Below are 12,630 nucleotides of genomic sequence, written 5' to 3' on the forward strand. Positions count from 1 at the left end.
GAAGGTGGAAAAGGACTCAGCCTGTGCCCTAAATCCTCCATCTTGCCTTATATATATGACTATATTCTAAAACATTAAACTCCAGGTTTTGCACCCTGTGATATCTATCACACACTTCTATTCAAACTACACACCCATAATCCCAGTGCCATCACTCAATTTTGGAAGCCTTTTTCATGGCCTCAGGTCAAATGTAATGTTTTATTGAGGATCAGTGCCTGTTAGCACAGAAAGCCTAAAATTCTCACCTTCCAGGGTTCCAACATGCCTGGTTTAGGATTCATGGAGAAAATCACCCCAAACAGATCCTTCACAGGATTTTGTTTGCTTGAGGGCTTTGTTTTTAGCAACTCCTGATACACTGGAAGAGTTGAAGGAGCAGGGGAAAGTTACTTTTTTCGTCAGCGTTTTTTTTCTACTGTCAGTCGTAACCACCCAATGTTTCAGTGAGTTATCTGGAATGGGCGTTTCCATTGAAACTGGGGGCAAAACTCGTGGATTATTCTTAAATTTGAATGTGTGTGCACAGGTTTTGTCCTGTTAAATGAGATAAAAAACTGGAAATTGTGAGCCCCCTCCATTGCCTGAAGGGGCTCTGGGAGAGCTGGAGAGGGACTGGGAACAAGGCATGGAGGGACAGGACGCAGGGAATGGCTTCCCACTGCCAGAGGGCAGGGATGGATGGGAGATTGGGAAGGAATTGTTCCCTGGGAGGGTGGGCAGCCCCTTGCACAGAAGCTGTGGCTGCCCCTGGATCCCTGGAAATGTCCAAGGCCAGGCAGGACATTGGGGCTTGGAGCAACCTGGGGCAGTGGAAGGTGTCCTGCCCATGGCAGGGGTAGAATGAGATGATTTTAAGGTCTCTTCCCACCAAACCATCCTGGGATTCTGTGACTCATCTTCTGTCATCAATGGCAGGACAAAACATTTCTGAGTGACTTCACTAATGAAAGCAGTGGAAGAACTATAACAAGGAGATGAGGCCCAAAATAGCACAAGGCCAGTAAATGTGAGATGGAAAATGTCACACTGAATTTGAAGTTTAATTAAATCCTAGGAAACATTACAGGGGAAATGGTTTCTAATCTACAGCTGTCTTGCCGAGAGAAAGGCAAATCTGGGAAGATTTTTCAGAGATCTTTGAGGGTTTCATAGGGCCCAGCTGTCACATTTTGAGGGGCTCTTTATTCTCTCAGCTTCCAAAGCTCTGCTCTGTTTGGAGACAGTACCAGTGTTTTGGGATGGCTGGAGGTGAGGAGTTGCTCATTCCCTGGACAAGGGCTGCCTGAACTCTGATTTTTGCACAGTCTTTAGGAAACTTCCTTGCCTTGGAATCCCTTCCTGCAGCTGAAAACTCCTATTTAGTTTTTGCAAATTGCTAAGGAGATATTGGATTGTAAAGCTGGCCCAGAAGCTCAGTCATGGGAAGAGGAGGAGGAGTGGGAATACTCCAGTGTGATTTGTCTCCCTACCTGCGGGTTTGATCCCCAAATATAAAATTCCCATCTGTTCAAGTTGTCATCTCTGCTTAAAAAGCCTTGCAGCCAGCCTAGACCCCCTTGGTGTGGAGGGAAGTAAATATTCCCTACCAGTAGCTTCCTTAGGTCCGTAATTCCTGATGACTGACTTGAGAAATGGTGTCATCCAGCTGAACGAGGATATTACTGTAAAATGTTTCACAAATTATCAAAGCCCTAAGGTGATTGCTTGTAGGATTGGATGCTAATTAAAGGAATTAATCTCTCTCTGGTATTCCCAGTGTTGTCCATGGATAATGGGAAGAACCTTCTCTATGCACTGGTTCATCCCAGCTCACTTTCCTCTTGGCAACAGCATTGTCCAGGTCAGCCAGCAGCACCCTTCCATGAGGACCTTTTTAAAAATCCTCATGGATTTTTAAAACTTTGGGAAAGTTTCAGTGCTTGGGTTCAAGGCTTTTAATCTCACATAAAGGTCATGGGGAGCCTGAAAATGATTCAAAATGAAAATGAAAAAAAAAAAAGTTAGAAGAAATCAAGACAATATTCTGGGATTTGGGTGCCTGAATTTTCTTGGATAAGCTTCTTTTACTGGAGTGTTAAACCAGGCACATGGAGATAGTTAAAAATCAGGTTTCTAGTTCAAGCTCAGGAGTTATTAGAAATCAAAATTTTAAGCTACTCCTATTAATAAAATTGTACAGTGTTTACTATACTAGATTTATATATATTGTATATAATAATTTAACAGATGAGAATTCAGTTTTATAAAAGATAAATTTCAAAAATACTGAATTCCAAGAAAAAAAAATGCATAAAAAGTAGATGGCAAATCTGAGAAATACCTTTTTTTTCTATGTAAAATGTTCACAGATGTTTGTGGCTCTGTGTATACCCAAGTAATTCAACACTTTTTAATAGCTGATCTACTTCTGTCAGGCTTTGCTCTTCTCACTGGGTGGTTCATCCAGTTGGATTCAGTCTCAGTTCATTCAGTTGGATTGTTGTAGTGTATTTTTATGATACTCATATGTGACATCAGGTAGAGATCCCTGGATTCTGTGTCACAACATTCCCACTGAGCACAGACCCTTCTCTCTGCCTGGGTCTGGGAGCCCCATTTCTAATTTAAAAGGGGATATTGGAGCATTCAGTGAATTAACTTTGCTGAAAGGCTCGATTTATTAAATAGCAAAGACTAAGCACTAAAGACAGCCTTGTATCAAAGAAATCCCAGCCCTGCCAGATCCTTGGGATGTCTCTTCCTGTGTGATTTCGGTCTCTTGCTCTGCTCTGCCCACACAGTGTTGGGAGGGTCTCTGAGCAGTGGCACTGTGAAATTAAGGAGTTTTAAAAAAGGTTTGAGTATTAATCCTACAGGGCTGAAATGAGTTTGAAAAGGAGCTTAACTTTAATGCAGTTATGTTCAGCAAATACTGTCAGGAGACCAAAGTATATTTAGGTATTCCCCATCAGGCCACACTTCAGAAGTGATTTAATTAAAAGATTTAACAGAACAAGATCCCATTTTTGTTCATTTTTCTGTTGATTTTTTTGTTACCCATCACTGTCCTATCAAACAGCAGAAGATTAGAAAATCCTCTCAGCTTCTGGAGAATATGGCATGACTGGCGATTCCATCAATCCTTGTTCAGGAGTACTGCTTGGGATGGGAATTCTGTGCCAGTCTTTGGGTTGGGGGTGGGGGCAATCTGTTTGTGAAAGGGAAAAACCTTTCACAATATTTTTAATTACGGACTTCAGGCTCAAGTTATCTTTGTCCTCACCCACTGGTGCTTACGAGGAGTGTAGGCATAAATTGTTAGCGTGATTCCCCTGGAGATAATTGAGAATAGACTCCTAAAAGTAAAAAAGCATAATTGGCACACAGAATTCCCAAGCGGGGTTTGGGAACCCTGGATTAATCTTCTTGCTGCACTGCAGCTGCCATACCTTTGGCATTACCCCCACCATGTTTTTTTCCTTTATTGTGGGAGATAATTGCTGTCATTGTTCTGTGATTCCATAGTTATTGCAAATAATCACAGTGCTGTGACTCTGGGCCATTTTCCTTATAAGCACACATTTGTGTAGATTACAAAAATTACTGGAAATCGTTTCGTTGGATTTGGTCCTTGGATTTTAGAGTGACCGGCAGAGTAATCATTTGGTGGGGTGCCTGTTCAGGAACGTGGGGTTCCCTATGTGAGATACGCTCTGCCCTTTTCATAACTGCCTAATTGTTTCATATATTAGCATAAAACTTAATTGAATTTGTAATTTGAGTTGGAAAATGCCTGAATATCCTGAATATCCCGACAAGACCATCCGTGCTGTGGGGGAGGCAGAGCAATGTTACATTTGCAGGACCACATCAAGCTGCAGGTTGTATTTCTTTGGCATGATAAGAATCTGAAATGCTTGGGAATATATTAAATTATTGAAATTTTTAATATTTGCACATTTCCATCCCTGAACCTACTCTGTGAGCAGCTTTTGAATAGCCTGTTCACTGAATACAGGTGACTTTAAACCCACGTAGAGAAAACAAACAGATGGAAGTGATAAATCCAAGGAGCAGTTGGGAACAACAGCCTGTGCTGGGGAAGAAAAGGGTTTGTTGAAGAGATTTATCTGTAGAAGTAAATGAAAATGATAATACAGAGATTGAACCTACTGAATTAAAACCTAAACACAGCAAAATTAAAACCTAAACCTAGCAAAATAGGTGGTTAAAAAAGTGCAGGGGTGCAAAAGAGTGAACAAAGCTCCTGACAAACGTTTATGCTCGGTACCTGATTATTCTCTTTTTTTACTACTTTTTGATGCATTTTATCTTCCAGGGGGGTATTTTTAAGAAAATACTTGCTTTTTAATTTTTTTAAGAACTTATTAAGAAAACAGTTTTAAGAAAATATTTTAAGGAAAATATTTATTAAGAAACTTTGGGATTTGTTGTGAAATGCATTTTCAGGTGCGCTTCTGTGTCAGTTTAAGGTTTCTCTCCCTTAGCTTGTGTTGTTGTAGTATAGAAAATATTTGGATTTATCCAAGCTTGTGTCTGAGTCGGGGCTGGTTCACCTGTAGTATGAGCTGGTAAATCTGGATGGAATTCTGTAAGGAAGAATTCCCAGAGCTTTCTCGGGGGTGATTCTCTGTGTGCGATTTGGAGATAAAAATAATCAGCTCTGGCCTGTTCTCAAGCAAAGTGCATTTCTTTAACTTACCTTCCAAATCATGACGAAATATCAAAACATTTGTTGAGCTGAGCAGCAAAATATTTTTTGGGGGGGGTAAGAAGAACTAAAAAATCCGGACAGAGCACAAAGCCCACTGCTGTTCCTCAGACATTTTGTGATGATGACGATGGTCTTGAGGTCAGCAGAAGAATCTTTCAAGAGCAGAAATGGTGTCAAAGTGCTGAAGGATTTAAATGCACATTTTTCCACATGAAGGAAGCCAATTATTACTGGCATGAGCAGTGAAGAGCACTCTGTACTCTCCAGTTGCAAAGATAGCATGATGGTGACAGCTCTGCCACAAAGTTGTCTTCCAGATGTTGGATTTGAGCCAGAACGTTTTTTTATTCCCCCAAAGAATGAGGAAGTACAAAAGCAAAGATGCTGTTTATTAAAAATTCATCCTGTCAAAAGTGGAATCCCCCTGGGATTTATTCCAGAGCTGTGCAAGAAAAAGCAAACTAGGTCTGAGAAGTCTTGGGAGGTACTTTTGGGGAATGTATTTCTAGATATTCCTAGAAACTGTTTCTGTCTTCCAGGGGTTTTTAAGCCTTACATGGTAGAATTTGAAGATCTGGTTTTCCATGCTTACAGCAGTCTTACATCTCACTGACTTCAGTGGAATTGTCCCATAACCCTGGAGTGTTAATTTAGTGCTGTCTCCACCAGGTAACTCACTGCTGCCAGCCTTATGGCAATTACAAGGAATTAGAAAGGGCATTTCCTTGCAGCCTATGTTCACGTCATCCTAAAATGTGACAACTACAGGGCACTGCCATGAGATGGTGGAGGCAAATCTTGTTATTATTAATTTTTCTTATTCTTGTTTTAAAGGGATGTTTTCCTGCATAGGGGGAGGGTGACAGGCATCTATTGGTGGCTGTTCCATATTTTTCTGTGCTCAGAGGAGACTGCAGCGCCCCAACAACAAAGGTTTTGTCAGTAAAAACAATGACCCTGGCGAAATTGTAAAGGAACAAAATGATGTGCAGAACAATCATCAAGTGACTAATGAGAGCAAACAAAGAACTTGCAAACAAGCCCCAAACTCCTGACAGCAGAAAACACAAAGCTCTGGGGTAAGGGAAAGTGCAGAGTGTGTTCATGGGCACCCAGCTGAAAGGAACTTGGGGCTCTCCTGGTCTTCCAGCGTCCATTGTTCCCGTTTTTGCCGTGGTGAGAGCTCCTCCAGGGTGTGGGAGAAGAGGAAACTCTGAGCTTCATCTAACCATGTCAATTTAAAGAGGCACTTCCTATTCCTATCGTTATATTCTCTTCCTACCTCGTGGCCTGCTGGTTTTATTCCCAGTTTTTCGTCCATCTCTGCTCTTCGGCAGGGTGGGCACATGCCTGGAATATCTTGTGCTTCCTTGTTGAGAGCTGATTTGAGCAAATGCACTCCTGAGTAGCATGTGGTCATGCAGTATGTGAATTTAGGGAAAACAAAAAAAAGGGGAGAAATTAATTAGTCTGACAGCAACAGGATGGTGAGACCGTTATAAAAATTCCTTAAAATTACTTTCTGTGGAAGAATCTTTTTGTAAGGACTCTTGAACCCTTCTTCACTCAGACCTGTTGGCATCCTCTGGGCCTGCTGTAACAGGTCCGTGTCCTTGCTGTGCCAGAGACTCTGGATCTGGATGCAGTGCTCCAGGTGATAGGGTCTCACTGGATTTCAGATCCTCCCAGACAGAACCAGGCAGTGGTAGTTCAAGAGTGAGTTGGGTCTGGACCTCACTAAAGCAGACTGACCAATACAGCCTTTGGATGGGTAAGATTATCATGAGATGCAGACCATTTTACAGCCTTACATTAGCCCTGCATTGCTGTCGATGGAGATTGTGGCTGGCCTCCTGTCAACCTGAAATCCTGATTTTACAGAACTTGGGTGCTCCTCCTCTCCCTATAGGAAGTCCAGCACTCACTCCTTGATACAGGGAAGAGAGTTGGGGTTTGCTCTCAGCTTTTCTTACTTAGCAGCTTTCTCTAGCTGCCCAGCTTAGCAGAAAACCAGGTTGTTTCCCAAAGAGGGAGCCTGCAAAGGACAGGCTGGGCAGCAGCTTCCTGTCATTTGGAAGTCAGGCTTCAGCCCTCAAAGCCGTGACGGGCACGGACAGGACGCAGTTGTTCCTGCGGGGTCTCTGGGAACGTTGGAGCCCGATGCCAGCAGCTCCAGGCAGGATGTTCAGGGACACTGCTGGGGCTGTGATCTGGGGTTTGGTGGGAATTCAGATACACGTGTTGTGTTTTGTTGGCAAACACAGCCCCGATTTACTTTTGTGTTGGGGAGTCTTCATGGAGAGAAAGGGATTTCAGCAGTGCCAAATGCTGCGGGGGTGGAAGAGTTTAAAAAGGAAAATAAGCAGCTTTTCTTATGTATTAAGAGAAATTGATGCCAGGAATCAGCATTTTTAAAGGAAAATGACTGTGGAATGGAGCTGTTTCCCAGAAAGGATGGGTTTTCCTGACCTTCCATCCTTCCTCTCCTCATGTCCTTGGGAAGTGCTGTTCCGTTTCACGGCTCTGAATAGTGCTGAGTGTGGCAAATCCAACTGATCCGGGCTCTTGACTTTGTTCTGAGTTTTAGATGAGTTTTTAAAATACCTTATCCTTCACTGTCAGATAAAAGGAGATTTGTTGCTCTGTTTGGGCTTAAATACAGAGATTTCTCATGCTAGAAAGACTAAACTTTATGCCTTAATTCTAAGAATACTTATTGACAAATAATTATTTTCTGTAGCCCAGCCTTTCCTTTTAATAATTATTTTATCTTTTCTGACATAAAAAAATTAAAACCCTCAGTGGAGTCACATTTACCAAAATCATTCAGCTGAAAATCCCCAGACTGTGCCATCCATGAGATCGCTCTGTTTGTTTAATGGACTGAAGGCAGGAGTTTCGAGCACGAACACTCAAAACCCCTCACTCAGCACGTTTGTTCTGCAATTCAGATTGTTGGGTTTTTAGTTTTGAGTAATATTACAGAAAATAAACGATGAAAACTCAAGTCCTTTTTCTTAATGGATTCCAAGTGGTTTTCGAAGCAAAGCAGATCAAGGATAGATAAAACAAGGGGTTTAATGGAAATGAGAGTAGGGTGGTAAAAGAATTTAATTTTCATTTTTAGTATAAATATATTCACATATAAAATTATTTTAATATAAATTATAAAGTAGGGAGTAGAATCTATGTTACAGATCTCTCTTTTGATTTGGAGGCTTGACTCCTGAACAGGAAAGTAAGTCCCATTACCGGGATGCAATCCCGTTGACTCCGCAGAAAAGTTACCACTCCGCAAACACAATGATTTTTGTTCATTTCTTTCCCTTATCTTTCTGTTTCCAGGCTGCAGCCCAGGCAGGGGTGGGTCAGCTCTAATTTTGTGCTGTTCCCTCCACCCATGTAAGGAAATTCCTTGCCTTCCACATCAGTTCTATTGTTTCCGGCCGAGCGGTGGCAGCTCGGGGAGCGTTTGCCAAGGATTTCAGTGGCAAAATTAGCCCTCAAAAACTGTTGGGTTGCATCAGCTCGGGGAAGGATGGATGTTTTGAAATGAAAACTCAATCTCACAGGGCCATAGGATGGTTTGGGTTGGAAGGGAGCTTAAAGATCATCCCGTTCCACCCCGGTTCAAGGATGATGGTTCTTGATCACAAACGTGGCGTTAGGGACTTTAAAATGAATAAAAACATAAATGTGTGTTTGCAAGTACCAAATTATTTCTAGGCAGTGATGATTCAGATGAGATTGGTGTGAATTAGTCAGTGAAACCCATGTGGCTTTACAAGTGTGCCATTAATTGTGGGGTTTTAACCTAGTACTTTTTGGAGTTTTGGAGCCTGGTGGTTAAATGAGAGGTTTAGTTTGAAGACCTGAGTTTAAACTGTAAAATTATTACCCAGAGCTTCAGCACAGGTTTTAGGAGTTTCTGTGCAAGATAAACATAAACAGAATACCAGGAATATTTCAGAAATAAATGGGATGACAAGGAAGACTCGTCTTGGTGGCTTCTCACAACTCTGGTCTGCGTTGGGCGTGGGGCAGATAGTTTCCCTTTTTAATTTCTGTTTGCTTTTAAAGTAAAAAATACAGAGTAGTTCAGCTTGTTCTCGGTTTTCTCTAAGATATTGAAATGGTAATTTTTAGGAGTATGGCTGAGACCTGTAAATGTTTTAGAAGAGTCCTCTTGAAGTCAGTCACAGAAATGTAGATGAAAATTCTACACAGGGTCTGTTCTACATTGTATGTTATATTAAATGAGTAACAATCTCCCAAAGGCAACCAAATGGCCTAATAATAGCTAAAATACTTTAATTTACATATTTGCTTTTAAGGGAATTTTCGTAGAATGTAGAATGATTAAAGCTAAATTCCCAAAATGTTTGATATCATCTCTTGAAACATAAAAAAACCTCCTGAAAATGATGATCTGAACTGGGACTGAAGTTGTGCTTGTGGGAAAAATTCTCAAAGTTATACATGAAACTGGGATGTTGAAATCAGAACAATGTTCTCGTCCCATTCCCTCTGTATATCAATTTATTGGTTTGAGTTAATATATAGGATTTTTCTAAAAATAGGCTTTAATTTCGTTGTGTGTCCATTACGTTTATTAACAACTTCACCTCTTCTCAGCCCTAATTCCAGCCTTCAGCTTCTCAAGCTTGGACACAGTGGGAAGTAGTTTTTGCACCTTTAGTATGGCAATTCTGCTGTAAAGAAATGATTTCTGAAAAAAACAGTGACTTTTTTCTATCCTTGGAAATTGTAATTTTGTGCTACTTAACTTTGTATTATCTTGGGTTTGATGCCAGATTTGTTTTTTTTAAAAAAAACGCCTTGATTTCCTTTTGAAGTTGACAAAAAGACAGGTTTTTCAGTGGGATTGTAATACAGTAAGTGATTTAGTGCTCTCTGGAGAGTCAGAAAGAGAACAAAAGCCATTGTAGAGGAATAATGGGTGTTGGGTTTTTTGATTTTCTTTTTTTTATTTTTTCCCTAGTTTCCCCTTCAAGTTGTGTGATGAGAAATTTTGAAAAGACTTTTCCTTTCAAAACCTGTGATGTTCAGTGGTTTGGGTCAGTGTGTTTGTAAGTGAATGAGATTCAGCTGATAAAACCCCACGTGAATGTTAATTTATATCCTACAGTTCAGCAAGTCAAGTCTTTTGTTTTAATATGAACGCATCCAGCTCGGTGTAATAATTACCATTTTATAGAAGGTATTAAATCCATTATTATTGCAACTCTGGAACCAGCCAACTCTCTGATCCTGTGGCTGATGGGATGTCACCTTTTCTGTGCCACGAGGAGCTTTTTAGCCTGTGTCGGAGCTGCTTTCTGAGCCCTGCCTGTGTGATATTACAGTGACTTTCAGAACTTCAGTTCTCATCGGTATTTAAGAACTTCATCATATTGGAACTGCTTTTAATTAATGACAGCAGCCAGGCTGTAATGCAGTTCTCACATGCTGACAGACCCCTGTGCTCTCTAATGTTTTGCCACACTTTGCTCTGATGTTCTTTCTTAAATATCTTTATTTTTTATCTCACACTACGGTGGGTTTCTGGCATCTCAGCAGAGCTGTGGTCCTTGCGGGAGGAGCCGGGGGAAACAATTAAGTTAATATTTCTCCCTATTTTTTTTTTTTTCCTTTTTTTTTTTTTTTTTTTTCAATATTCCTTGAACTGTGGACTGCAGCTGGACATGAATTAATCCCCAGTGCTGTGGGGATGGTAATTGGAGGGAATAAACACGTGTGGGGCTGTGCTGTGTGTGCCTGACGTGTCTGTCTGAGCTAATTGTGGGGGCACTATTTACGGTCAGTGAAGAGGAATAGGCCCTTGGCATCCTGCCTTTCAGCTGACCTATTTTAGCCATCTATCTTGGAGAGGGATCAATCACAACACACAAGTACCAGCGTCTCTCCACTGGCTCTGCAGAGCACCCAGAGTGTCAAAACCCAACGCAGATCTCAGCGCTGAAGATGTAAATGTAATGACACAAACCCCTTGTGTGGGGTTTGTCATAAAAACAACATTTGGGTTTGATAGGGAGCTGTGAAATGCTCATTTATGGCATCGTGGGAGGAAAAAAAATCACAGCTGCTTTGCAAACTGAGCACTTAGAATTGCTTTGCCAAATTGAAATTATTTACTTATATTTCTTAGCAGAGTTTCGCTCCAGCCCTGGTGTTTGAGCTGAAAAGCTTTAGGAACAGATAAATGTCAACAGTTCCATTTTGGGGGAGTTTGAGGCTTTCCATGGTCCCCCAGGGAGGGCACAGGGAGTCTTGGCAATTTTACCCATTATTTGTATTCTCTGTGAGCACAGAGCTTGAGCTGCTTTTGGGGCTGCCTGCATTGGATGTGAAAATGAGTGCCCTTGGAATGGGGTGGTGACTCTGGCACTCGTGTGACACTGAGGACCTGGAAAAAGCGCAGAGGATGTTCCAATCCTGGTGCTGGGACTGAGCCTCTGAGCCAGCTCAGGGTGAATCCCAGCAAAGCTGTGCCCGCACCAGCACAGGCAAGCACTGAACCTCTGTCTGTGTATGGCTGCCTGGTTTCTGTGGATTTGCTGCTGGGAATTTCCTGATGCTTTCCTCAATTGTACATCATGGCTCTAAGCTCGTATTACATAACTCTTTAAATAAGAATTTTTTAAAATTCTGTTTGGCAGAGTGTTTGGTGGGGCTGACAGCACTTTGCAGGAGCCTGGAGTGGTTATCCTATAACTCTTTCCCAGCCATACTGGGAAGTCCTTCCCGTGGCAGCTCCAGGAATGTGGGGGCTGGGGAGGAATTCCCAGTTTGCCACTGGTTTGGCATAATGGCTTCCTGGTGGCCATAGAACTATTAAGTTTGAGGCAAGCTTAATGTGTAAGGCTGAAGGAAACAATCTGCCTCTGCTAAAAATTCATTTACGCTTGGTAGATGGAGGATGAAGAAAATAGTGTAGTGTGAAGTGGATTTGGGATATCAGAGTTTGGATTCCAGTCCCACAATTTGATTATCTCCTCAAAGCATCCCTCACTGAAGGTACTGCTGGGAAAACTTTGCAGAAGGAAGACCTCTTCCGTCCTTCCTAAGTTCTGAGGGATTTCATAAAACCATGAAATGGTTTGGGTTGAAAGGGACCTAAAAGTTGATCCAGTTCCACCCCTGCCATGGGCAGGGACGCCTTCCACTATCCCAGGTTGCTCCAAACCCTGTGCCCCAAGTGCCCAGCCTGGCCTTGGGCACTTCCAGGGTTTGTGTCTGATTTACTGTGTCTGTTCCCCTCACCTTAAACGCTGGGCTTGATTTTTCAGGGGCAGAAACTATTCCTTAAGTCTTGCACAATTTCTTCTCCCTCAAATTTTCAAAATGATTTAAATAATCAAACAAAATTTTCTAGATAAGCACATTCTTGAGTTTGTTGAAATGGAGTTTGCAGAGTTTCCATGAATACGCTATTTAAATGGATATCTGTAAAATATGACCTGTTTAAAATCTGTATCATATGTAATTTTAGATACATTCTGAGTTAAATATTTAAATGACATTGTCAGTCACTTGCAAAGACGTATTTAACACAGAACTTGTGTAACCTGCGCTTTGTGATTTTACAGCTCTGCTTACAACAGAGCTTTGGGGTTTGAACTTCGCTGTCACTGCCAGGTTTGGGATAAATTTGGGTTACTTACTTGGTATTTCTGTGCACAAAAGCTGGTTTTGATAAGCAAACAGCTGGGGACGTGCCGCATCCAGATGGTGGATGTCCTGGCCCCATTCCCTGAGGCATGCTCTGGTTGGCAGCACCCCGTGGCCTTGCAGTTCCTGGGTGTCCCCCTCGTCCTCAGTGACATCTCCCTGAGCACATTCCCTTCTCCAGAGCTGCTCTGCCCGTGGGAACAGCTGGATGGAGATCGCTG

General features: G+C 41.9%; 1 protein-coding gene across 1 annotated transcript in view; it reads left to right on the top strand.

The window, feature by feature from the left end:
- Positions 1-12,630, top strand: part of FCHSD2 (FCH and double SH3 domains 2) — a 121,462-nt gene that overhangs the window by 76,046 nt on the left and 32,786 nt on the right. The gene's annotated exons all lie outside the window — the stretch shown is intronic.

The sequence above is a fragment of the Hirundo rustica genome, chromosome 2, assembly GCF_015227805.2.
Source record: "Hirundo rustica isolate bHirRus1 chromosome 2, bHirRus1.pri.v3, whole genome shotgun sequence".
Classification (NCBI taxonomy): Eukaryota; Metazoa; Chordata; class Aves; order Passeriformes; family Hirundinidae; genus Hirundo; species Hirundo rustica.